The sequence below is a fragment of the Hordeum vulgare genome, chromosome 1H (assembly GCF_904849725.1).
Source record: "Hordeum vulgare subsp. vulgare chromosome 1H, MorexV3_pseudomolecules_assembly, whole genome shotgun sequence".
Taxonomy (NCBI): domain Eukaryota; kingdom Viridiplantae; phylum Streptophyta; class Magnoliopsida; order Poales; family Poaceae; genus Hordeum; species Hordeum vulgare.
This window is the reverse complement of record NC_058518.1, coordinates 365777371-365802571: the sequence shown is the minus strand read 5'-3', so window position 1 is coordinate 365802571 and position 25201 is coordinate 365777371.

Below are 25201 nucleotides of genomic sequence, written 5' to 3'. Positions count from 1 at the left end.
AAGAGGAATTACAAAGGACACCTATGCGAGGTAGCATGAAAGCATCAAAAAATCATTCTTATCACTTCCCTACTCGAGGATGAGCAGGAGTTAAGCTTGGGGATGCTTGATACGTCTCAAACGTATCTCTAATTTTTAATGGTTTCACGCTGTTATCTTGTCTTCTTTGGTTGTTTTATGTACCTTTTATATCTTTTTTGGGACTAACTTATTAATTCAGTGCCAAGTGCCAGTTCCTGTTTTTTTCCGTGTTTTTGACTCTTTTTAGATCTGAATTTGGAACAGAGTCCAAACGGAAGAAAAACCACGAAATGATTTTTTTCCCAAACGGAAGAAGACCAGGGGGCTTTTGGGCCAAGCCAGGTGGTCTCGAGGGAGCCCACAAGCCCTCACTCCGCCACCAGGGGGAGGTGGCGGTGGGCAGGCTTGTGGCCTCCCTGGCCGCCCCCTGACCTAGGTCTTTGGCCTATAAATTCCCAAATATTCCGCGAAAAATCGGGGGAGCCTCGAAAATACTTTTTCGCCGCCGCAAGCTTCCGTTTCCACGAGATCTCATTTGGAGACCCTTCCCGGCACCCTGCCGGAGGGGACTTCGGAGTTAGAGGGCTTCTTCATCATCATCATCGCCCCTCCAATGACTCGTGAGTAGTTCACTTCAGAACTACGGGTCCGTAGTTAGTAGCTAGATGGCTTCTTCTCTCTCTTGGATCTTCAATACAAAGTTCTCCATGATCTTCATGGAAATCTATCCGATGTAATCTTCTTTGGCGGTGTGTTTGTCGAGATCCGATGAATTGTGGATTTGTGATCAGATTATCTATGATATATATTTGAGTCTTTGCTGATTTCTTATATGCATGATTTGATATCCTTGTAAGTCTCTTCGAGTCTTGGGTTTTGTTTGGCCAACTAGATCTATGATTCTTGCAATGGGAGAAGTGCTTGGTTTTGGGTTCTGCCATGTGGTGACCTTTCCCAGTGATAGTAGGGGCAGCAAGGCACACATCAAGTAGTTTCCATCAAGGGTAAAAAGTTGGGGTTTTATCATTGGTTTGAGATTATCCCTCTACATCATGTCATCTTGCTTAAGGCGTTACTCTGTTCTTATGGACTTAATACACTAGATGCATGCTGGATAGCGATCGACGTGTGGAGTAATAGTAGTAGATGCAAACAGTATCGGTCTACTTGTTTTGGACATGATGGCTATAGAAATAATCATTGCATAGATATCGTCACGACTTTGCGCGGTTCTATGAATTGCTCGACAGTAATTTGTTCACCCACCGTCTACTTGCTTTCATGAGAGAAGCCACTAGTAAACACTACGGCCCCCGGGTCTATTCACATCCATCGTTTACACCTCCGCTTTTACTTTGCTTTGTTACTTTGTTGCTTTCAGTTCTCACTTGGCAAACAATCTATAAGGGATTGAGAACCCCTTCATAGCGTTGGGAGCAAGCTTTTGTGTTTGTGCAGGATCTTGAGATACTCCTCCACTGGATTGATACCTTGGTTCTCAAACTGAGGGAAATACTTACCACCGCTACGCTACATCACCCTTTCCGCTTCGAGGGAACACCAACGCAAGGCTCCAAGGCCACGGGGGAAATCCTTTGAATACTTGCCTAGGAAGTTCCTTAAGGCGTAGCCGCAGTAGAAAGATAAAGCCAAGTATTCTCCCGTCGACGTGCCTATTTCTGGCGCCATTGGAAGGTCTTTTGTTGAAGTAGCAGTGTTGAATCTTATTATAATTATAGAAGTGTATTTGGATAGGTCATGGCTTTATTTAGCAATGATTCCACTATTTCGAAAGAGGTTTCAGTTGACTATGATGAGAACAAAGTTGCTACTTATGATGATTATTGTGATGATAGTTATGCTATAAGAAGTAGTGCTAAATATTGTCATAATTTTGAATATCCTTTTACTGAAAAATACTCTTTTAATGTGGAAACAATTTATAGTATTCGAGTTTCATATGATACTCTACTTTTATGAATAAGAAGAAATTTGCTTATGTGGAGAGTAGTAAAAATTCTATGTTTGTGCATCATGAAAATAATTCTGTATGTGATGGTTATATTGTTGAATTCCTTCATGATTCTAGTGAAAATTATTATGAGGGAGGAACATATGCTTCTAGGAATTGGAATAATATCAAGTTTTCTCTCTATGTGTTCAAAGTTTTGAAGTCATGCTTGTTTTGCCATCCTATGCAAGTTGATTCTCGCTACAATAAATTGTTTGCTTGCAAAATCCCTATGCATAGGAAGTGGGTTATACTTAAATGTGCTTGCCATGTGATTCATGATGCTCTCTTGCATGTTTCAACTATTATTCCTATACGAGCATCATTGCAATCATCATGCCTAGCTAAAAGGCATTAAAGAAAAGCGCTTGTTGGGAGAAAACCAAACACTTTATGTTTCTATTTTTGTGTGTTAACATGATTAATATACTTTATTAATCATGTTTTATAGCTTTTATTTCAATAAAGTGCCAAGTAAATCCTTTGGGATAGTGTGGATACTTGCTTGTTTGAATCTGTGCAAAAACAGAAACTTTTACGTCGAGTGCAGAATTTCTCAGATTTTACTGGAGAATCAAAAAAATTCTGAAATGTTTACACATTTTTTGTATGCAAATTATATACGTTTTCCTAAGTTTTCAGAATTTTTAGAGACATCGAAGTATGGTTTTAATGTAGATCTTCACAAACTGTTCCGTTTTTGACAGATTCTGTTTTGCGTGCATAGTTTGCTTGCTTTAGTGTTTACATAACTTATATTGAGTGATATAAATTATGGAAATGATATAATAAAGTAGGTATTATGTTATAATAATAATGAATATCGCCTTGGCAGTACCTAAGTGAATGATCTATATTTATCATACTAATCCATCTCACGAAGTTCCGTTAGGTTTTGTGTGATTGAAGTTTTCAAGTTTTGGGTGAGATACCAATATGAGGAGAATAAGGAGCAGCAATAACATAAGCTTGGGGATTCCCAAGGCACCCCAAGGTAATATACAAGGAAGACTCAAGCGTCTAAGCTTGGGATGCCTCGGAAGGCATCTCCACTTTCGTCTCCAACATTATCGGTATATTGTATTTGGAGGTATATTTTTGTTCATCACATGATATGTGTTTTTCTTGCAGCATCATTTATTTTGTTTTTCTCTGTTATATGTTATTTATAATCTTGTTTTTCAATAAAAAGTTCCAAGAATGGCCTTTAGAATGCTTGAATTGCATGTGTGACGTGTGCTGTACAAAAACAGAAACTTTTCCTGTAGTATTTGAAATATCATATTTTATTGGAACCTGGAAAGCTTCTCAACTTTTTACACAGTACTGTCATACAAATTATTTATCACTTCCTAAATTTTCAGATTTTTCGGATATACATAAGTACACCTTTTATAAATATTGCTACAGACTGTTCTGTTTGGACAAATTGCTGTCATAGTTTTGTTATCTACTTATCCTATAGTTTCCGTAGTCTATATTGGTAGATATAAATTGTGAAAATGATAGTAAACAGTATATAATGTTTTAAAATTATCATGCAACTTGTCTTGGCAGTACATAAATTGTTGATTTACTTTTATGTGTACTAACCTATGTCATGAGTTCTTTTCAAGTTTTATGTTGGTGAAGTTTCTGAGACTTGGGTGAAACCGGGATATGAGAGGATTGAACAAGATACAAAATCTCAATCTTGGGGATGCCCAAGGAACCCCAAGTAAATATTTCAAGAAGTCTCAAGCATCTAAGCTTGGGGATGCTACGCATCCCACCTCTTTTCGTCAACAATTATTGGTTAGCCTATGTTGAGCCTAAATTTTATTTGTCCACATGATATGTGCTATTCTTGGAGTGTATTTTATTTTGTTTGATGTTTGAATAAAATACACAGATCTGAAAATATTTATTGAGAGAGAGTCCTCACATAGCTTCTCAATTTTTTACCTACTCATTGATATTCACTTATATCTTTTGAGAGTAGTTTGATTTTTGCTCTTCTGCTTCACTTATATCCTGTGAGTAAATTGTTGAATTGAATACCATGAAGTTGAAATTATATGTTCATGTCATGCCTAGTAGTAGCTTCACATTAGGTTTATAAAGTGAAATCTTTTTAAGATTGACAATCACAATATTGGTCATACAAGCAATTCATGAATGATTGGTATAAGGAAGAGAACTTTCACATACAAGTATATTATCTTGGACATCTTCTATGATTGTGAATACCCATTAATTATTTTCAAACTTGAGAAAGTAGTTGAAGTTGGACAAGGAATACAACTTAATGAGTCATGGTTGTGAATATTTGCATAGAAGTTAAATTGTTATGGATCCTCCAACATGTGGTGCTTGTTGAGAACATTTTGCTTGCCAAATATTCGTACTAAGTAGAGATACTACTTGTGCATCTAAAAACCCTTAAACCAAATCTCTTGCCATGAGTGTCCACCATACCTACCTATGGATTGAATAAGATCCTTCAAGTAAGTTGTCATCGGTGCAAAAAAATGCAATAAAAATTGCTTCTAAATATGTTTGATCAATTAGTGTAAGAGAAAATTGAGCATTGTACGAACTTATGATGGCAAAGTAATGAAAGCGACAGACTGCATAATTAAGGTTGCTATCATAAGGGGCAATATAATTTGATGTTCTTTTGCATTACGATATTGTGCATCCAAAAATAAAAAGCGCATGACAACCTTTGCTTCCCTTTGCGAAGAGCCTATCTTTTACTTTTCAGTATTTACTTTTATGCAAGAGTCAATAGTATGCATCTCATTTCAACCTCAATTATTCTCTAGTTGGCAAGCATCATGTGGCGGGGAAAGATCTAGGCACATATGGCCAGTCAAATATATTTGATCACGATTTATTATTGTTGACAATAATCTCTATGATAAATGAGTTGGGAGGCGAAATATTAAGCCCTTATATTTCTATGTGTTCGATGGATGCCATTTGTTCTAAGAATATGCTTTTATTACTAGCAATCATGTAAGACTATATGATGATTGAGTATGTGGAGCTCTTACTTAGACTTTGTTGAGAATAAGTTGAATTGCAATTGTTTGGTGACTAAGAACATATCTTGTTGAGTTTCAAGAGAATTCATTGTTTGAACCAAAACATGTGAATAGGTTACTACTTTATCATGATGAGTTTTATGAGAAAGAGTTGCTGTTATGATGCTAGAAAAGTGGTTGGAATTATCATTGATCAAACTTATGCACTATGCTAGCATTCAGACTTCATAAATCATTTCTTTTATCATTACCTACTCGAGGACGAGTAGGAATTAAGCTTGGAGATGCTGATACGTCTCCAACGTATCAATAATTTATGAAGTATTCATGCCATATTCACCTATGTTTACAATATTTTTATATGGTTTTGATGCAATTTACATGATTTGTTTAGAACTAACCCGGACTAACATTTTTTTAGCAGAAATACCGTGGTGTTGTTTTTTGTGCAGAAATCGAAGTTCTCCAAATGCAACGAAACTTTTTGACAATTTTTTTGGAATAAAAGAGGCACTAGAAGCTTCGTTGGAGAGCCAGAAGAGCCACGAGGTGGGCACAACCCACCAGGGCACGCCCTGGTGTCTTGTGCTCTCCTCGTGGCCCATCTTCGCGTGAAACCGACGCCCAAAAATAGTATAAATACATAAACCATAAGAAATAACCCTAGACGAGAAGTTCCACCGTCGCAAGGCCTATGTTTCGACAAAAAACCAATCTCGAGAGAAAACAGTACCCTGCCGGAGAGGGTAGATCATATCCGGTGGCCATCTTCATCATCTCGGCAGAGACCATGATGAGGAGGGAGTAGTCCATCCTCGGGGTTGACGGTTTGTACCAGTAGCTATGTGTTCAATCTATCTCTATCTCTCATGTTCTTGAGATGACACGATCTTGATGTATCGCGGGCTTTGTTAATATAGTTGGATCATATGGTGTTTTCCTTCTCTATGTTGTTGTGATGAATTGAGTTTTCCCTTTGAGATTTATTATCGGATTGAATACTTTTATGTATTTGATTACACTTGGTGTATGTCTTGCTATGAATACTCGTGGTGACAATGGGTTATCATATCGATTTACTTGATGTGCGTTTTGGCACTCAACTTGCGGATTCCCGAGGTGACATTGGGGCAATCTATGCATAGGGATCGATGCATGTTCTTGTCCTACGTTCTCCAATAGAAATCTGGGGACACTCTTTGAGGTTCTTTGTGTTGGATTGAGTATTATGAATCTGAAATTGTTTGATGTGTATCGTATAATTAATTTATGGAAACTTGTGGTGACATTGGAGTATCTAGGTGACATTAGAGTTGGTTGATGCGTATCATATGGTGTTATTTTAGTACCAACTCTTGAATAGATCGATTGGAAAGGATAACTTGATATTATCTTAGTACGAAATATTGGATAGATTGAGCGGAAAGGATAGCTTTAAGGTGGTTCCGTACCCTACAAACAATTTCTTGTTATGTTCTCCGCTAGACAAGAACTTTGGAGTGATTCTTTGTTGCACGTTGAGGGATGGTTATGTGATCCAATATTATTAGCATTGTTGAGAGATTGCACTAGCGAAAGTACGGACCCTAGGCCTTATGTTCAAGCATTGCAATACCATTTGTGCTAACTTTTATCACTTGCTACCTTGCTGTTTTTATATTTTCATATTACAAAAACCTATATCTACCATCCATATTGCACCTGTATCACCATCTCTTCGCCGAACTAGTGCGCCTATACAATTTTCCATTGTATTAGGTGTGGTGGGGTCACAAGAGATTTCTTGTATTTGACTGCAAGGTTTTTTGTGAGAGACCATCTTCAACCTACACCTCCCACGGATTGATAAACCATAGGTCATCCACTTGAGGGAAATTTTCTAGTGTCCCACAAAACTCTACGCTTGGAGGCCCAACACGAGTCTACAAGAACGAGTTGTGTTGTATACATCACTCGCAAAAGTTAGCTAAACGAGATTTAGAGTGAGTGATTCTCCCGGTTTGTATGTCATCGAAGATTTGATTCACCGGATGATCTTTGTACACTCTTGCTCAAACTCGTGAAAACTTCTTCTTGTTGGATGGTTGAGCTTCTTCATCATCATCTTTCACGTTGTCGATGATGGTGTCATCTCCTTGAGGTGGTGGTGAGGAAGGTTGAGGTGGATCATCATGATGTACTTGTTCCTCTTCTTCATCATGTCGTGTACGGCTTGTGGATGCCTCCATGTCATTTTGTGGTTCCTCTTGACGCGAAGTAGGAGCTTCCACTTGAATTGATGAAGTACTTTCCTTCACCTCCATGGGACGAATCTTGCCGATAGCTAGATCTTGGATGGCTTCCGCAGGCTCCTTATCTCCTACATCATTTGGTAATTGTTCGACTTCCGAACCCTTAGATTCATCAAACTTCACATCTATCGTCTCTTCAAATTTTCGAGTGAAGGTGTTGTAGACACGGTAAGTGTGAGAGTCTGAGCAATAACCAAGTAGGAAACTTTCATGAGATTTAGGAGCAAATTTAGCACGACGATGCTTATCAAGAATGTAGCACTTGGAGCTGAATACTCAAAATTATCCAACTTGGGGTTTGTTACCTGTGAGTAGCTCGTATGTCGTTTTACCGAGAAGCTTGTGTAAGTAGAGTCGGTTTATGGCATGGCAAGCTGTTTCCACGACTTGTGCCCAAAAGTGCCTTGGCGTCTTCTATTCGTCAAGCATCGTTCTGGCCATCTCTATGAGAGTCCGATTCTTCCTTTCAGCAACTCCATTTTGTTGAGGTGTGTACATTGCCGAGAACTCATGTGAGATACCTTCTTCGTCAAGAAAAGTATCCACATTAGTGTTCTTGAACTCCGTTCTGTTATCGCTCTGAACCTTCTTGATATTTACTTCAAACTGATTTTGAGATTTTCGAGCGAAGTTCTTGAAGATCTATTGTACCTGCGACTTATCATCAAGAAAGGATACCCACGTAAATATGAAAAAATCATCAACAATGACTATACCATAAGAATTTCCACCGAGGTTCTTGTAAGCATTGGGACCAAAAAGATCCATGTGAAGCAGCTCGAGTGGCCTTCTTGTAGTCATGATGTTCTTCACGGGATGACTTCCACCAACTTGATTTCCTTCTTGACAAGCACTTCAAAGTATATTTTTGTCAAAGATAACATCTCTAACTCCAAGAATATAATCACCTTTGATAAGCTTGTCAAGGTTACACATACCTACATGTCCTAACCTTCTATGCCATAACAAACCTTTAGAAGATTTTGCAATAAAACATGTACGGGCTTTGGATTTTTTAGTGAAATCGACAATGTATAGATCACCTCTACGGAAACCAGTAAAGACCATGTTATGATTCTCGGTACGAAACACTTGATAGTCAACTTTCGTAAATAGCACATTGAAACCAAAGTCTGCTAGTCTAGATACAGAAAGAAGATTGTAGCCAAGGGATCCAACAAGCATGACATTTTGAATGGAACTATCATGAGATATGGCCACCTTACGAAGACCAAGTACCATACCCTTGGAGTTGTGTCCAAAGGTCACATACCTTCGAGATCCACGGTTTGGTGTGATCTCATGGAACATGTTTTATCTCCGATCATGTGATCGGTGCATCCACTATCGAGAACCCACTCATTTCCTCCGACCATGTAGTCTCTAAGGTTCAACATAAGACTAAGGTTCCTCATGGTATTCTTGTACTTGATGTCAAACTATTTATCTTCACTATAGTAGCCATGCTCCACATTGTCGTCATTGGACAAAATATCCTCGTCATAAGAAACAAGAATTTCATCAGAATTTTGACTATGACAATGTTCATATTTATGCATTCGAATGGCTTCAACAATGACATTGTTAATGGTAATGACATCTCCTTCAGCACACATGAGGTCATGAAGCTCAAAAAGGCATTTATCAAAGTTAGGATCGTTTGGCTTCATTTTTTGAAAGGCAGTGCATTTATGGAAAATGGTCTCAAGATTTTCAATGAATAATCAAGATATCTTATCTCTAAGTATTTCCACAAAGTGTGAGCACACTCAAAAATTTGCAATTGATTAAGCATATTACTTGGTAGTCCTCTAATGATTAGATTTACAGTTTTGAGATTACCAAGCATATCAAGTTCTTCATCATGAGAAGGATGCAAAGGATCAATGGGAGGCTCATAGGGATATTTAACATACTTGCGCAAATGGAATTTATCAAATATGTCAAGCATTTCATATTTCTATTGTATAATATATTCTCCATCAAGAATATGCACTCTACAACTAATATTCCCCAAACAAGTCACGTTCATCTTCCTCCAATGATGTTTAAACCAAGGTTTTGGAGACCTTGCTCTGATACCAATTGAGAGACCGATAGAAGAGGTGTCTAGAGGGGAGGTGAATAGACTACTTGCATAAACTAAAATCCTAGCCTTTTCCCAATTTAATGGTGGGAAAATTTTAGCAATTCTAACAGGTCTAGTGCACCCTACACATGCTAGTCAACAAATATGGCAACGGAAAAATAAAGGCTTTGCACATGTAGTAAGGAGTATAGTTTAGGAAGATCAAACACGAAGAAGTTGACACAGTGATTTTTGGCATGGTTTCGATAGGCGGGACTATCGTATGTCCATGGTATTGGGGACTTCAACCCACGAAAGGTAACGGTTGCGAGAGTCCATGAAGGGCTCCACCAACAAGGGGTCCACGAAGAAGCGACCTTGTCTATTCCACCACGGCTTCCGTCCACACAGGACTAGCCTCACTTAGAGTATATTTTCACGAAGTAGGCGATCTCCTTCCCTTACAAACATCTTGGTTCAACTCGACAACACGAAGTAGGAGGCTCCAAAGCGACACCTAACCAATCTAGGAGGCACCACCCTCCAAAAGGTGACATATGTGGTAGAACGATGAACTCCTTGCTCTTGTGCTTCTAAAGTTAGTCTCCTCAACACTCAGTCACTCTCTCTCAGATTTGGTAGGGGTAGGAGAGATTTATCTTGTGGAAAGAAACTTGGGGAGGCTAGAGATCAAGGTTCAAATGATAGGAATGGAATCTCTTGATCTCAACACATGAGTAGGTGGTTCTCTCTCAGAAAAATGAATCTGGCAATGAAGTGTGTGTGTTCTGAGTGCTTCCTCTACGAATGAGAGGTAGGTGAAGGGGTATATATATAGGCATCACACAAATTCCAACCGTTACACCATGATTGACCAACTCAATGACACCAAAGTTATGAACTCGGTGGTACCGACATTCTCAAAAGGTAGTAACTTTGTATCTCGGTGGAACAAATATACACAACTTGGTGGCACAAAAAAGGGGACTACAGGTGAGATGACACAACTCGGTGACACCGATACTCAAACTCAAAAATTCCAATTTTTTGTATCAAGGCAACAGAAAGTTGGTCACATCAACTCGGTAGCACCGATGCACTTTCATTTGCACCGAAGCGGTAGGGTTTGGCTAGGATCTGTCTAAATCGGTAGGGCCGAGTAGAAATTGTTGGTGGCATCGATTTTGGACATTTGGCTTGGGATAGATATATTTTGTGGAAGAGTGGCTAAGTATTTTGGTGGAGAACTCTAAGCACTTGAGCAACCAATTCATCATAATACCTCATCCCCTTTTGATAGTATTGGCTTTCCTATGGACTCATATGTGATCTCTCACAAAGTGTAAAATGAAGAGTATTCTTGCTTGAAGCTTGAGCCAATCCTATTGTGACATCCTCGACTTTTGCTACAGTAATGATTGTAAATAAGCGACAGTGATCCCGCGCTAATGATGCCACCTCATCGTTAATGATATCAACGATCTTGTGTTGGTTGAAACCGAATTAAAATTCGATGCTTTAAGATGAAGTCAAACGAGGAAAGAATTCGGTTGATGAAATGAAAATGTCAGGGGAGTTATAAAAATTCCCTAGCGAAGTATAAAAATGAATCGAGCACTTTTGAAATATTTGATAAGCCCAATATATTTAGAGGTGGAGCCTTAAACAAAATAAGTAAAGAGAAATATAGTAAATGTAAAAGAAATAAATAAAAGAAAGAAGTAAAAGTATATAAAATAATTTATAAAAGATAGTAAATAAAATTAGGTGCTAAAAAGAATTAGGAATAATAGAAAAACAAAAACAAAAAAAAAGAAAAGAAAAAAAGGAAAAGGAACCCCCCCACCCCTTGGCCCAACTCGGCCTAGAGGCCGAGCTGGCCAGGCCAAAGCCCCCGCAGGGGAAACCCTAGCGCTGACCCCCTGCTCCCCCTCGCAACTCCCCCGTTTCCAGCGCCGCCGCCAGCCTTATCCCCTCGAGGGGGGTCCCTCCCCCAGCGCCCCCACGTGCCCTCATCCCCTCGAGGGGGGTCCCTCCCCCAGCGCCCCCACGTGCCCTCATCCCCTCGAGGGGGCCCCTCCCCATGATCTCCTACCCCCCACCGAGAGGCTCCCACCTCCCCCTCTCGTTCTCCCTCACCGACACCTCCCATCTCTCTCTCTCGTACCCCCCATCCACCGAGAGGCAGGGACGCCCCCAGTCCCCCATCGGCCCCCCTTAGATCCACCTTCCCCACCGGTCTCCCTCTCCTCTCCCTCACCGTCGGCCGAGGCCACCTCCCGCACCAAGCCCCATCCCCATCGGCCCTTCCTCCCGCTCGGTCCAGGAGGGACCGGGCAGGGAGACTCCTCCTCGTCGTCATCCGGGCGGCCCCGACCTCCGGGAGGCTTTCTCCGGCGACCCACCTCGCCGGATCCGTCATCACCACCTCCGGGAACGCCTCCACGCCATCTCCTCCGCCCCTTCCCGCGAACTCCGGCTTCACCGGGTCGTCTCATCAACGTCGGTGAGCCCCTCCTCGGGCCCCTCCCACCATCTCGTTCCCCTCGCCGTCGCGGTTCCGTTCCGACGAACGGCGCTCCGTTTCGACGACGTGATGTTCGCGTAGGAGAGATTGAAGTTAGTGTTTCTCCTGTGTTGAGAAGAGAAGAAGCAGGGAAGAAGACTCTGTGTTAACAGAGAGAGGGAGATGAGAGTTTTTGAGAGAAATAAAAATAAGACTATGTATTACGTATGTATCTTGTATGTATGAGATGCACGTATGTATGTATGTATGTATTTCGGTATATGGCGGTATACGTTAAATTTTTGGTTATGTATGTGTGAGTAAAAATGCGTATTAGCCCTAAAGCCACTTACCGGTGGGGCCAACGCACCCCGCTGTCTATGACAAGGAGGCCCCACACCCCTTTTTAAAGAAAAGTGAAAATTAAAATATAAAATTAAAAATAATGTTTTTATTAAATAAATAAATAGATATATTAGTTAATTAATTGGATAATTAGAATAATTATAATATGACACGTGGGCCCCCCACTAAATTAATCTTATTAATTAATATTTAATCTTAATTAAAACTTCTGCCTATGACGTTCGGGACCCGCTGGTTAGTTGACCAGTCAACTCTTGATGTCACCATGACATCATGTTGATGTCATAATAGCATTTTATTAAATTAATTTAATATGTTTTTAATTCCTAATTATTTAATAAAACTTTAAAAATTAATATTAAATAATCCGTAAGTGAGATCGAAATATTTTCAACATGAAAGTTGGTCAGCAGAACGAGACGAACCCGGATACACGGTCCATTCGTTTGTCACGCGTCCCTAGCATAGCAAACATGGAACATTTCCATCGTTTCCAGTATGAATGGTAGTAGCCCGAGACCCGGAAAATATCGTCAGATATTCTTCCGACCCGTCTATGACGGATGTTGCCGCGTTAGCTCATGTCTAGCCTGCATCTTGCCATGTCATGCTTTGTGTTGCACCGTTGCTATTATTTATTCTTTCTTCCCCCTCTTCTTACCGGTAGACCCCGAGACTGACGTTGCTACCGGGTACATCTACGACCCTGCCAATCAGTCCTTTCCCGCTTAGCAGCAAGGCAAGCAAACCCTCCTGATCATTCCTATATCGCCTATGTCTTTCTTCCTACTGCTTGCATTAGTATTTTTGCTACTGTTGTAGTTAGCTCCTATATCTGATGCATAGCCTATTTTGATGAACTGCTACTTTCAGTCCTGTACCTTTAATATGCTTAGTATAGGTGGAGCAGTCATCCCCTCTGACCCTGTAGTTCAGTTGCCCCGCTTGTTTTCAAATCTCGATCCCTGATCGACGAGCCAGACCCGACACAACACATACACCCCCCTTAGTTGTACGACGCTTCAGAGATACTATCGGGTACCGAGGGTGACACCTCGCTAAGTACTCCTGCTGATATCTCTGTAGTATAGCTAGTCGGTCGTGGTTATCGAGGGTGATTCCTCTTTCACCATTCTCGACGATGCCTCTGTCGTACAACCCCTCAAGTGTGGGACCCCCGAGGGTGATTCCTCTAATCCCACCTTGATGGATACATCATTCGGAATCCAACGAGGGTGATACCTCGGATTCCCCCCCGATGTTACAACCACACAGTTACTCGACCATGTTACTAGGATCATTGGTGATTAGTTGTAAGACGGGTGGATTCCCGTGAGACTGTGTTGATGGCCTAATTAAAATGTTAATGGATTTGGGTATTTGATCTGGGTTGGTCGGAGACCTTTTCGCACTAACCGACTACGCGGGAAGAATTATGGGTACTCGGCGTCGCAGTATCAGCCGAAGCTTTTCAGATGTCAGCAAATGTAGCAGCGCGCGCCCGAGTGGTCCCGAGATGCATCGCTCTTGTGATTAAGGGATGCTAGGACTGATGTCAGCCGCCCACGCCACGTGCTGGAGCACGAAGGGGAACTGGGCCCATGAACCCTTTGTGCTTAGGAGTTAGACCGGCGGGCTAGCCTCTCTGATTTGTCTTAGGTGGGGCTGCGACGTGTCGATATTACGAGGCCGGGCAGGCCCCAAAAAAGTATGTCCAACCAGAGTGTTATCGAGCGTGACGGGACATGTGGTGCACCCCTGCAGGGATGAAAATTAACTATTCGGATAGCCGTGTCCACGGTTACATGACGACTTGGAGTTGCGCCCCAATCTTATACAACTACAATTGTTACTTAACTGGAATTAGTTTGCCTTGGGATTGCTTCCTCGCAGGGAGTCGAGGGAGGATCTTTAGGTGTGACCTCACTTTAATATTGCTACAACAATATGACTATTAATGTTTTACACCTGTTCTACTCTCGTCTATTGCTGCAAGACCCTGAAGATGCTAGTCTTCGATAGGACTAGGCCTTCTCTCTCTATTCTTGCATTGCTGCAGTCAGTCCACATATAACACCCCCCTTCTTTGATACTGATGCATACTTAGAATAGATCTGATGTAAGACTTGCGAGTACTTATGGATGAGTACTCACCGCTGCTTTGCTCCCCCTTGTCCCCTTGATCCGTTTGCTGTGACCAGATGATGGAGCCCAGGAGATGGAGGTCCCCGCCGACGACGACTGCTACCCCGACGGTGCCTACTACTACGCGGAGGCCGTTGATGATCAGGAGTAGTTAGGAGGTTCCCAGGAAGGAGGCCTCGCCTCGTTTGATCGTTGTATCTTTTGTGCTAGTCTTCTCTAAGGCACCCCTTGTTTTATGTCTGTACTCAGATATTGTTGCTTCCTCTGACTCGTGTGCTTATCGAGCTTTCGTATTCTAGCCCTCGAGGCCCCTGGCTTGTAATATGAATATGATGTTATTTTATTTGTGTCTAGAGTTGTGTTGTGATATCTTTTCGTGAGTCCTTGGGTTTGATCGTACGTATTTGCGTGTATGATTAGCGTACGATTAAACCGAGGGCGTCACAAGTTGGTATCAGAGCCGACTGCCTGTAGGTAGTCCCCTTTCCACCTCCTTGGCCGAAGTTGAGTCTAGTGTTTGAAAAACTTTACTAACACTGATGTTGTGGCTTACGGGCCCACATCTCAATTGGGTGGTATTAGTATCTTTTACTCCTTTCCTATACTCTGGGCTCTACTCTCTCTTCTCTTTCGGGTCAAAGATTTTACTAATTCTAACATTAGGTTCTCGTAATCACATCGACCTAGAGCGCTGGACTATCTACTCTTTCTCCTGAATATATTACACACACTGTCATTTGACATCCGTCAATCTTATTTTCAGATGCGTCCCGCAAGACCGCACGTGCGCCTGACACAGGCCACTGGGACGACTGGGTTCTTGGCCATTTTGGTGGACCTCCTGACCAGGCTGGGATATCGCTGGTACCCCGAGTACACTGTGTTCGAGGATTTCCGCGAGTACAACCAGTACCAGTACCAGGCTGAGGTTCGCATCTTTGACCAGATGGGCGGCGAGACCCTCGAGCGCCACGTCTTCTGTGGTATTGGAGTGTCGGTCGAGATGGCCGTCCATGATGCGGCCTACATCGCCATCACTCGTCTCCGTGGAGCGTACCCTAACCTGGAGGAGAGCCCTTTCAGATACATCTCGTATGCTCGTGCTAGGGATGAGACTGGGTCTGATCTCACTACCTTCGCTTCTGACGTTCGGGAGCGCAGCGACCGTTCCTACGTCGCTGTCTGCGCCCCCTACGTGACGCGTCGGTACGACGCGCGGTTTCTGGTGCAGTACACTGAGGCATTGGATCGTGCTTTCCGAGCTCTGACTGTGGAGCTGTATGCTACGCGCGCTCGTCTTTACGACGCGTTGATAGAGATGCAGCCATCACACTGCCCGACGGTTCCCCCTATGCACATCCGCGAGCCGAGCAGGACAGATCTACCATCAGCTCTCGAGTGGACTTATGTTGGGGGTAGAACCCCTACACTTGGACCTCAGCTGCTCGACTCGATGCGGTACCCTCACCAGAGTCACAACGGGACACATGGTCCTATCCCTACCTTCTATCGCCGCCAACTACCAGGATTCGTTCGTCCTCTCCGACGTTGATGTAGCCTTATCGCTACATCTCGTTGTGGTACTCTTCCACCGCGTGCCTGCGTGCCGCCTAGTGCATCCAGGGTATCGTCTAATGCGTCCAGGCTATCGCCAAATTTCGAATTTGTAATCGTTAGTCTGTAATCGAACTTATGTATGTGTCTGTATGTCGAACTCAGCTATTATGAGGTATCTATCGCATTTCCCTTTTCATCATGCTTGATTACTTCATGAATGCGTGTAATGCCTTTGCAATTACTTTAAGCTAAACTACCCCTGTTAAATATTTAACAGGATGGTTAGACCAGCTGGCCACCCGTGTGCCCCTGCCAACGATGCACCACCCCCGCCTCCTAAGTATATGGCGGGGATGATCCAACAGTTTGAGCTGAACCGCCATTTTATGCAAGGGCTCATGGATCAGTTCCAAAGGTCGAACATGAACCAACCGCAAGGCGTGACACTGCAAGACTTCTGCTGCCTCAACCCTGCGATCTACCGCAGCTCAACTCAGCCTCTTGATGCTGATGACTGGCTCAGTGACATTTCTTACGAGCTTGAGTCTGCCAATGTGCCCCTGGCGAGCTATGTCAACTTTGTTGCCTAATTCCTGAAGGGTCCCGCTGCTCAATGGTGGGACAACCACAGGCGCTCTCAGCCCGATGGAACTATCATCACTTGGGCAGAGTTCAAGGCTGCTTTCCGTGCTCGCTACATTTCTCAGGGAATCATGGACCGGAAGAAGCATGAGTTTGGCAACCTGGTCCAGGGCAACAAGACTGTGGATGCTTATCAGCGGGAATTTCTGGATTTATCTTGCTATGCTGAAGAAGACATTGCAACTGATGCACGTAGACAGGAGAAGTTTCGTGAAGGCCTCCACCCTGATATCAAGCTGACACTCCTCGTTCAGGACTATGCTGATTTCGCCACCCTGGTGAACAAGGCTATTCAGGTTGAGACTCGTCTGCAGGAATACAAAGATAGCAGCAAGCACAACCGTGACACGGGCTCATCTCCGAGCTCATCTACACAGAAGCGGAAGATCTGGATTCCCAACAACATGTACCATGCACCTGCTCCTGCTCCGAGGCCGTCCTATGCTGCACGTCGCCTGCCTCCTCCACCGCCTAGGCAGCCGAGGCTTCCAGCACCACCGCCTCGAGTTCCTCCTTCCCGTCCTGAGGACATGCTATGCTTCAAGTGTGGCCCTCCAGGTCACCGTGCTAGAGACTGCACGCAAAATCCAAATCAGCCGACACTTCCCTCAACTGGCAGTGGCAACAACCAGAACCGCAACTTCAACGCTAAGCCTTCTTATGTTCGTGGTCAAGCCAACAACATTGATATGGGTCAAGCTCAAGACCAGCCTGCTACCGTGATGGGTACACTTCTCGTTAACTCAGTACCTACCTCTGTATTGTTTGATACAGGAGCATCGCATTCTTTTATGTCGGAAAATTTTGCATACATGCATGACATTAGGAGCGAAGAGATGAACATCCCGATAGTGGTAAACACCCCTGGGGGCGAACGCCAAACCTGTGTGGTTTGCCCCCATGTTCCAGTTGAAATTGAAGGATTAGAATTCCTTGCCAACCCCATCCTACTGAAGTCACCCAACACTGATCTCATACTGGGGATGGACTGGTTGAAAGCTCATACGGCATCGATCGTTTGTACCACCAAAACCGTCCACCTCCTACACCCTTCAGATGAATTAGTAAGCTACCATGGTCATCTCTTCCGAAATGCTGAGGCACGGCTATATGCCTTGAATGCATTAAATGCGTCGCCTCTTGAAGGGATTGAAAACATTCGAGTGGTCCGAGAATTCCAAGATGTCTTTCCAGAAGAACTTCCGGGGATTCCCCCTGCTTGAGCTGTCGAGTTTGTCATTGACTTGGTACCCGGTACCACTCCTATTGCTAAGCGTCCTTATAAAATGCCGCCACATGAACTCCTTGAACTTAAGTAAGAAATTGACAAATCGCTCCGTCTGGGTTTCATCCGTCCGAGTTCCTCTGCTTGGGGAGCACCTTGTCTCTTTGTTAAGAAGAAGGATGGGACAAATCGATTGGTTCAAGACTACGGTCCTATCAACCAGGCCACTATTCAAAACAAATATCCTCTCCCTCGGATAAATGATTTGTATGATCAACTTGCTGGTTCCACCATCTTCTCTAAGTTCGACTTGAGATTGGTGTACCACCAGATCCATGTTCGCAAAGAGGATATTCCAAAGACCGCCTTTGTTACTCGTTATGGATCATACGAGTACACCGTCATGTCCTTCGGCTTAACCAATGCACCGACAACCTTCTCTCGGTTGATGAATTATATATTCATGGACTACCTCGACAAATTCGTCGTGGTATATCTGGATGATATTCTGGTATTTTCGAAGAATAAAGAGGAACATGCCGAACATCTTCGTCTTGTACTGGATAAGCTTCAGGAGCATAAACTCTATGCGAAGTATTCCAAATGGGAATTCTGGCTAGACGAAGTGACTTACCTTGGTCATGTGATTTCCAAGGATGGTATTGCAGCCAACCCCGAATGAATTCAACCTATTCTTGACTGGACTCCCCCGAAGAATGTCAAGCAAGTCAGAAGTTTTCTCGGATTCGCCAGCTATTGCCGTCGATTCGTCGAAAACTTCTCCAAGATTGTGAAGCCCTTAAGCAACCTGCTTCACAAAGGTGTTAAGTATGAGTGGATAGATAAATGTCAGGAAAGTTTCCAGGCACTCAAGGACAAACTGATGTCTGCTCTAGTACTTGCTCCTCCGGATATGAAAAGGGATTTCGTCATATACTGTGACGCCTCTCATCAAGGAATAGGTTGTGTCCTGATGCAGGATCGCAAGGTGATCGCTTAGGCTTCACGTCAACTGCATGCTCATGAAGAGAACTACCCAGTTCATGATCTCGAGCTTGCCGCAGTCATTCATGCATTGAAGGAATGGCGACAATACTTTGTCGGTAATCACTGTGAAATCTACACCGACCATCAAAGTCTGAAGTACTTGTTCACTCAACCAGAGCTGAATCTACGTCAACAAAGATGGATGGAGCGTATAGTAGATTTTGACTATAGTATATCATATACCCCTGGCAAGGCTAACGTAATGGCTAATGCCTTGAGTCGCAAGTCATACTGCAACCACCTCCAGGTTCATAACGTTCACGATCGTCTGCAAGAGGAATTCCGTAAGCTGAACCTCCATATTGTTCCTCAGGGTTACCTTGTTCCCCCTCCTGAAGAGTGTCAAAAGATGAACCTTCGTGTTGTTAATCAGGGTTCCCTCAGTAACCTAGTAGTTGAACCAGATCTTGTAAGCTCCATAAAGAATCTGCAAGGCTTTGACGATGATGTCGACATGATTAAGAGCTATATTACGAAGGGTAAACCCTCCTTTTTCACTGTTGCTGAAGATGGCGTCTTGTACTTCAAGGGTCGCCTATTCGTCCCAAATAAGAAGGAAAATCTCAGGATGACCGGGAAGGTGATGGAAGAAGCTCATGACATACCACTGTATATTCACCCGGGTAGTACCAAGATGTACCAAGACATCCGGCAAAGATTCTGGTGGCCCAATATGAAACAAGACATTGCACGCTATGTGGCAGAATGTGATATATGTTGGCGTATCAAAGCAGAACACCAAAAGCTTGTTGGAACTCTGCAACCTATCTCTATTCCTGAGTGGAAATGGGACCATGTTGAAATGGACTTTGTCACTGGTTTTCCCAGATCTTAGAAAGGTAATGATGCTATTCTTGTCGTCATTGATCGACTGTCCAAAGTTGCACATTTCCTGGCCGTCAAAGAAACAATTAATGCTAGTTAGCTGGCAGATATTTATATGTCAAGAGTTGTTTCACTTTACGGTATTCCGTTGGTAATCAGTTCGGACCGTGGCAGCTTATTCACTTCAAAATTCTGGGAAAGTTTTCAGAAGGCTATGGGGACTCATCTGTCCTTCAGCACTGCATTTCATCCTCAATCCCAGGGACAAGTTGAACGAGTCAACCAAATTCTCGAGGACATGCTTCGAGCTTGTGTCATTTATTTCGGTAAGAAATGGGAGGAATCTCTCCCGTATGCCGAGTTCTCTTACAACAATGGCTACCAATATAGTCTGAAGATGGCCCCTTTCGAAGTATTGTATGGACGAAGGTGTCGAACTCCTCTGAATGGGTCAGAAACTGGGAACGATCACTCTTCGGTCCGGATATTATTCAACATGCCTAAGATCAAGTCCGCATTATTCATGAGAATCTGAAGGCTGCTCAGTCTCGTGAGAAGAGTCAGTATGACCGTCATCATCAGGATATGGTCTATCAACCTGGCGAAAAGGCTTATCTTCGTGTCACACCAATGAGAGGTGCACATCATTTTGGGATCAAGGGCAAGTTAGATCCTCGCTATATTGGTCCTTTCACTGTTCTCGAAAGGCGTGGGAGAGTGGCTTATCAATTGGAACTACCGGCGAACCTTTCTCAGGTTCACGATGTCTTCCATGTTTCTCAACTCCGTCGCTGCTTCAAGGATCCTATTCGAGCAGTGGATCATGATATGCTTGAGCTGCAACAAGACCTCTCTTATAAAGAGCATCCGGCCCGCATTCTCGACCAAGCTGAACGTAAGACTCGTCGCAAAGTCACCAAGTTCCTCAAGGTGTAGTGGTCAAATCACTTTGAAGATGAAGCCACTTGGGAATGCGAGGTTCTTCTTCGTGACGAATACCCCGGGCTCTTTCCCTCTACCTCTTAATTCTCGGAACGAGAATTCTTGTTAGTAGGGGAGAATTGTGACATCCTCGACTTTTGCTACATTAATGATTGTAATTAAGCGACAGTGATCCCGCGCTAATGATGCCACGTCATCGTTAATGATATCAAAGATCTCGTGTTGGTTGAAACCGAATCAAAATTCGATGCTTTAAGATGAAGTCGAACGAGGAAAGAATTCGGTTGACGAAATGAAAATGTCAGGGGAGTTATAAAAATTCCCTAGCGAAGTATAAAAATGAATTGAGCACTTTTGGAATATTTGATAAGCCCAATATATTTAGAGGTGGAGCCTTAAACAAAATAAGTAAAGAGAAATATTGTAAATGTACAAGAAATAAATAAAAGTATATAAAATAAATTATAAAAGATAGTAAATAAAATTAGGTACTAAAAAGAATTATAAATAAAAGAAAAAGAAAAACAAAACAAAAAAAGAAAAGAAAAAAAGGAAAGGAACCCCCCCACCCCGTGGCCCAACTCGGCCTAGAGGCCCAGCCGGCGAGGCCAAAGCCCCCGCACGGGAAACCCTAGCGCTGACCCCCTTGCTCCCCCTCGCAACTCCCCCGTTTCCGGCGCCGCCGCCAGCCTTATCCCCTCGAGGGCGATCCCTCCCCCAGCGCCCCCACGTGCCCTCATCCCCTCGAGGGGGCCCCTCCCCACGATCTCCTACCCCCCACCGAGAGGCTGCCACCTCCTCCTCTCGTTCTCCCCCCACCGACACCTCCCATCTCTCTCTCGTACCCCCCATCCACCGAGAGGCAGGGAGGCCCCCAGTGCCTCGTCGGCCCCGCCTCAAATCCACCTTCCCCACCGGCCTCCCTCTCCTCTCCCTCACCGCCGGCCGAGGCCACCTCCCGCATCGAGCCCCATCCCCATCGGCCCTTCCTCCCACTCGGTCCAGGAGGGACCGGGCAGGGAGACTCCTCCTCCTCGTCATCCGGCCGGCCCCGACCTCCGGGAGGCTTTCTTCGGCGACCCACCTAGTCGGATCTGTCATCTCCGCCTCCGGGAACGCCTCCACGCCGTCTCCTCCGCCCCTTCCCGCGAACTCTGGCTTCACCGAGCCGTCTCATCAACGTCGGTGAGCCCCTCCTCGGGCTCCTCCCACCATCTCGTTCCCCTCGCCGTCCCGGTTTCGTTCCGACGAACGGCGCTCCGTTCCGACGACGTGATGTTCGCGTAGGAGAGATTGAAGTTTGTGTTTCTTCTCTGTTGAGAAGAGAAGAAGCAGAGAAGAAGACTCTATGTTAACAGAGAGAGGGAGATGAGAGTTTTTGAGAAAAATAAAAATAAAACTATGTATTGCGTATGTATCTTGTATGTATGAGATGCACGTATGTATGTATGTATTTCCGTATATGGCGGTATACATTAAATGTTTGGTTATGTATCTGTGAGTAAAAATGCGTACTTTGCCTAAAGCCACTTACCGGTGGGGCCAACGCACCCCGCTGCCTATGACAGGGAGGCCCCACACCCCTTTTTAAAGAAAAGTGAAAATTAAAATATAAAAATAAAAATAATGTTTTTATTAAATAAATAAATAGATATATTAGTTAATTAATTAATTGTACAATTAGAATAATTAGAATATGACACGTGGGTCCCCCACTAAATTAATCTGATTAATTAATATTTAATCTTAATTAAAACTTGTGCCTATGACGTTCGGGTCCCGCTGGTCAGTTGACCAGTCAAGTGTTGATGTGAGCATGACATCATGCTGATGTCATAATAGCATTTTATTAAATTAATTTAATCTGTTTTTAATTCCTAATTATTGAATAAAACTTTAAAAATTAATATTAAATAATCCGTAAGTCAAATCAAAATATTTTCAACATGAAAGTTGATCAGCAGAACGAGACGAACCCGGATACACGGTCCATTCGTGTGTCACGCGTCCCTAGCATAGCAAACATGGAACATTTCCATCATTTCCAGTATGACCGGTAGTAGCCCGAGACCCGAAAAATATCGTCAGATATTCTTCCGACCCGTCTATGATGGATGTTGCTACGTTAGCTCATGTCTATCCTGCATCTTGTCATGTCAAGCTTTGTGTTGCACCGTTGCTATTATTTATTGTTTCTTCCCCCTCTTCTTATCGGTAGACCCCGAGACTGACGTTGCTGTCGGGTACATCTACGACCCTGCCGATCACTCCTTTGCCGTAGAGCAGCAAGGCAAGCAAACCCTCCTTGATCATTCCTATATCGCCTATGTCTTTCTTCCTACTCCTTGCATTAGTATTTTTGCTACTGTTGTAGTTAGCTCCTATATCTGATGCATAGCCTGTTTTTGATGAACTGCTACTTTCAGTCTTGTACCTTTAATAAGCTTAGTATAGGTGGAGTAGTCATCCCCTCTGACCCCGTAGTTCAGTTGCCCCGCTTGTTTTCAAATCTCGATCCCTGATCGACGAGCCAGACCCGACAAATCACATACACCCCCTTAGTTGTACGAGGCTACAAAGATACTATCCGGTACCGAGGGTGACACCTCGCTAAGTACTCCTGATGATATCTCTGTAGTATAGCTAGTCGGTCGTGGTTATCGAGGGTGATTCCTCTTTCACCATTCTCGACGATGCCTCTGGTGTACAACCCCTCAAGTGTGGGACCCCCGAGGGTGATTCCTCTAAGCCCACCTTGATGGATACATTGTTCGGAATCCAATGAGGGTGATACCTCGGATTCCCCCTGATGTTACAACCACACATTTACTCGACCATGTTACTCGGATCATTGGTGATTAGTTGTAAGACGTGTGGATTCCCGTGAGACTGTGTTGATGATCTAATTAAAATGTTAATGGATTTGGGTATTTTATCTGGGTTGGTCGGAGACCTTTTCACACTAACTGGCTACGCGGGAAGAATTATGGGTACTCGGCGTCGCGGTATCAGCCGAAGCTTTTCAGATGTCAGCAAATGTAGCGGCGCGCGCCCGAGTGGTCCCGAGATGCATCGCTCTTGTGATTAAGGGATGCTAGGACCGACGTCAGCCGCCCACGCCACATGCAGGAGCGCGAAGGGGAACTAGGCCCACGAACCCTTTGTGCTTAGGAGTTAGAACGGCGGGCTAGCCTCTGTGATTTGTCTTAGGTGGGGCTGCGACGTGTCGATATTCCGAGGCCGGGCAGGACTGAGAAAAGTATGTCCGGCCAGAGTGTTATCGAGCGTGACGGGACATGTGGTGCACCCGTGCAGGGATGAAAATTAACTATTCGGATATCCGTGTCCACGGTTACAGGACGACTTGGAGTTGTGCCCCGATCTTATACAACTAAAATTGTTACTTAACTGAAATTAGTTTGCCTCGGGATTGCTTCCTCGCACAGAGTCGAGGGAGGATCTTTAGGTGTGACCCCACTTTAATATTGCTACAACAATATGACTATTAATGTTTTACACCTGTTCTACTCTCGTCTATTGCTGCAAGAGCTTGAAGATGCTAGTCTTCGATAGGACTAGGCCTTCTCTCTCTAGTCTCGCATTGCTGCAGTGAGTCCACATATAACACCCCCCTTCTTTGATACTGATGCATACTTAGAATAGATCTGATGTAAGACTTGCGAGTACTTTGGATGAGTACTCACCGCTGCTTTGCTCCCCCTTGTCCCCTTGATCCGTTTGCTGCGACCAGATGATGGAGCCCAGGAGATGGAGGTCCCCGCCGCCGACGACTGCTACCCCGACGGTGCCTACTACTACGTGGTGGCCGCTGATGATCAGGAGTAGTTAGGAGGTTCCCAGGCAAGAGGCCTCGCCTTGTTCGATCATTGTATCTTTTGTGCTAGCCTTCTCTAAGGCACCCCTTGTTTTATGTCTGTACTTAGATATTGTTGCTTCCGCTGACTCGTGTGCTTATCGAGCTTTCGTATTCTAGCCCTCGAGGCCGCTGGCTTGTAATATGAAGTTGATGTTATTTTATTTCTGTCTAGAGTTGTGTTGTGATATCTATCCGTGAGTCCTTGGGTTTGATCGTACGTATTTGCGTGTATGATTAGCGTACGATTAAACCGAGGGCGTCACACCTATTCCTTCCTTCATCAAGGTGCTTCTCCATACAATCCTATAGCCAAAGCTCTGTGTGGACAATACCTGAAATATACTAGGTAGAAGTGTTAGTCCAAGAGACAATGTATGTTGTCATGAATTATCAAAACCACCAAGGGAGCATAGGTGCTTTCGGAACTTGGTAGGTAGGACAAATGTGCATGCTTATACACGTTGTAGGACCAATGTGTTTGCTCGTTTAGATAATACTACCAATCTAGCACGCTGACAAATGTGGAAGTGGGCACAACTTGCACTACTAGCTTTAGATCATGCCACTTATGATTTGGAAACTACACTAATTAGTGGCAGTTGCCCAAGAGCAAGTGTCACCCATCAGTGTTCGACAACGTTTCATGGAA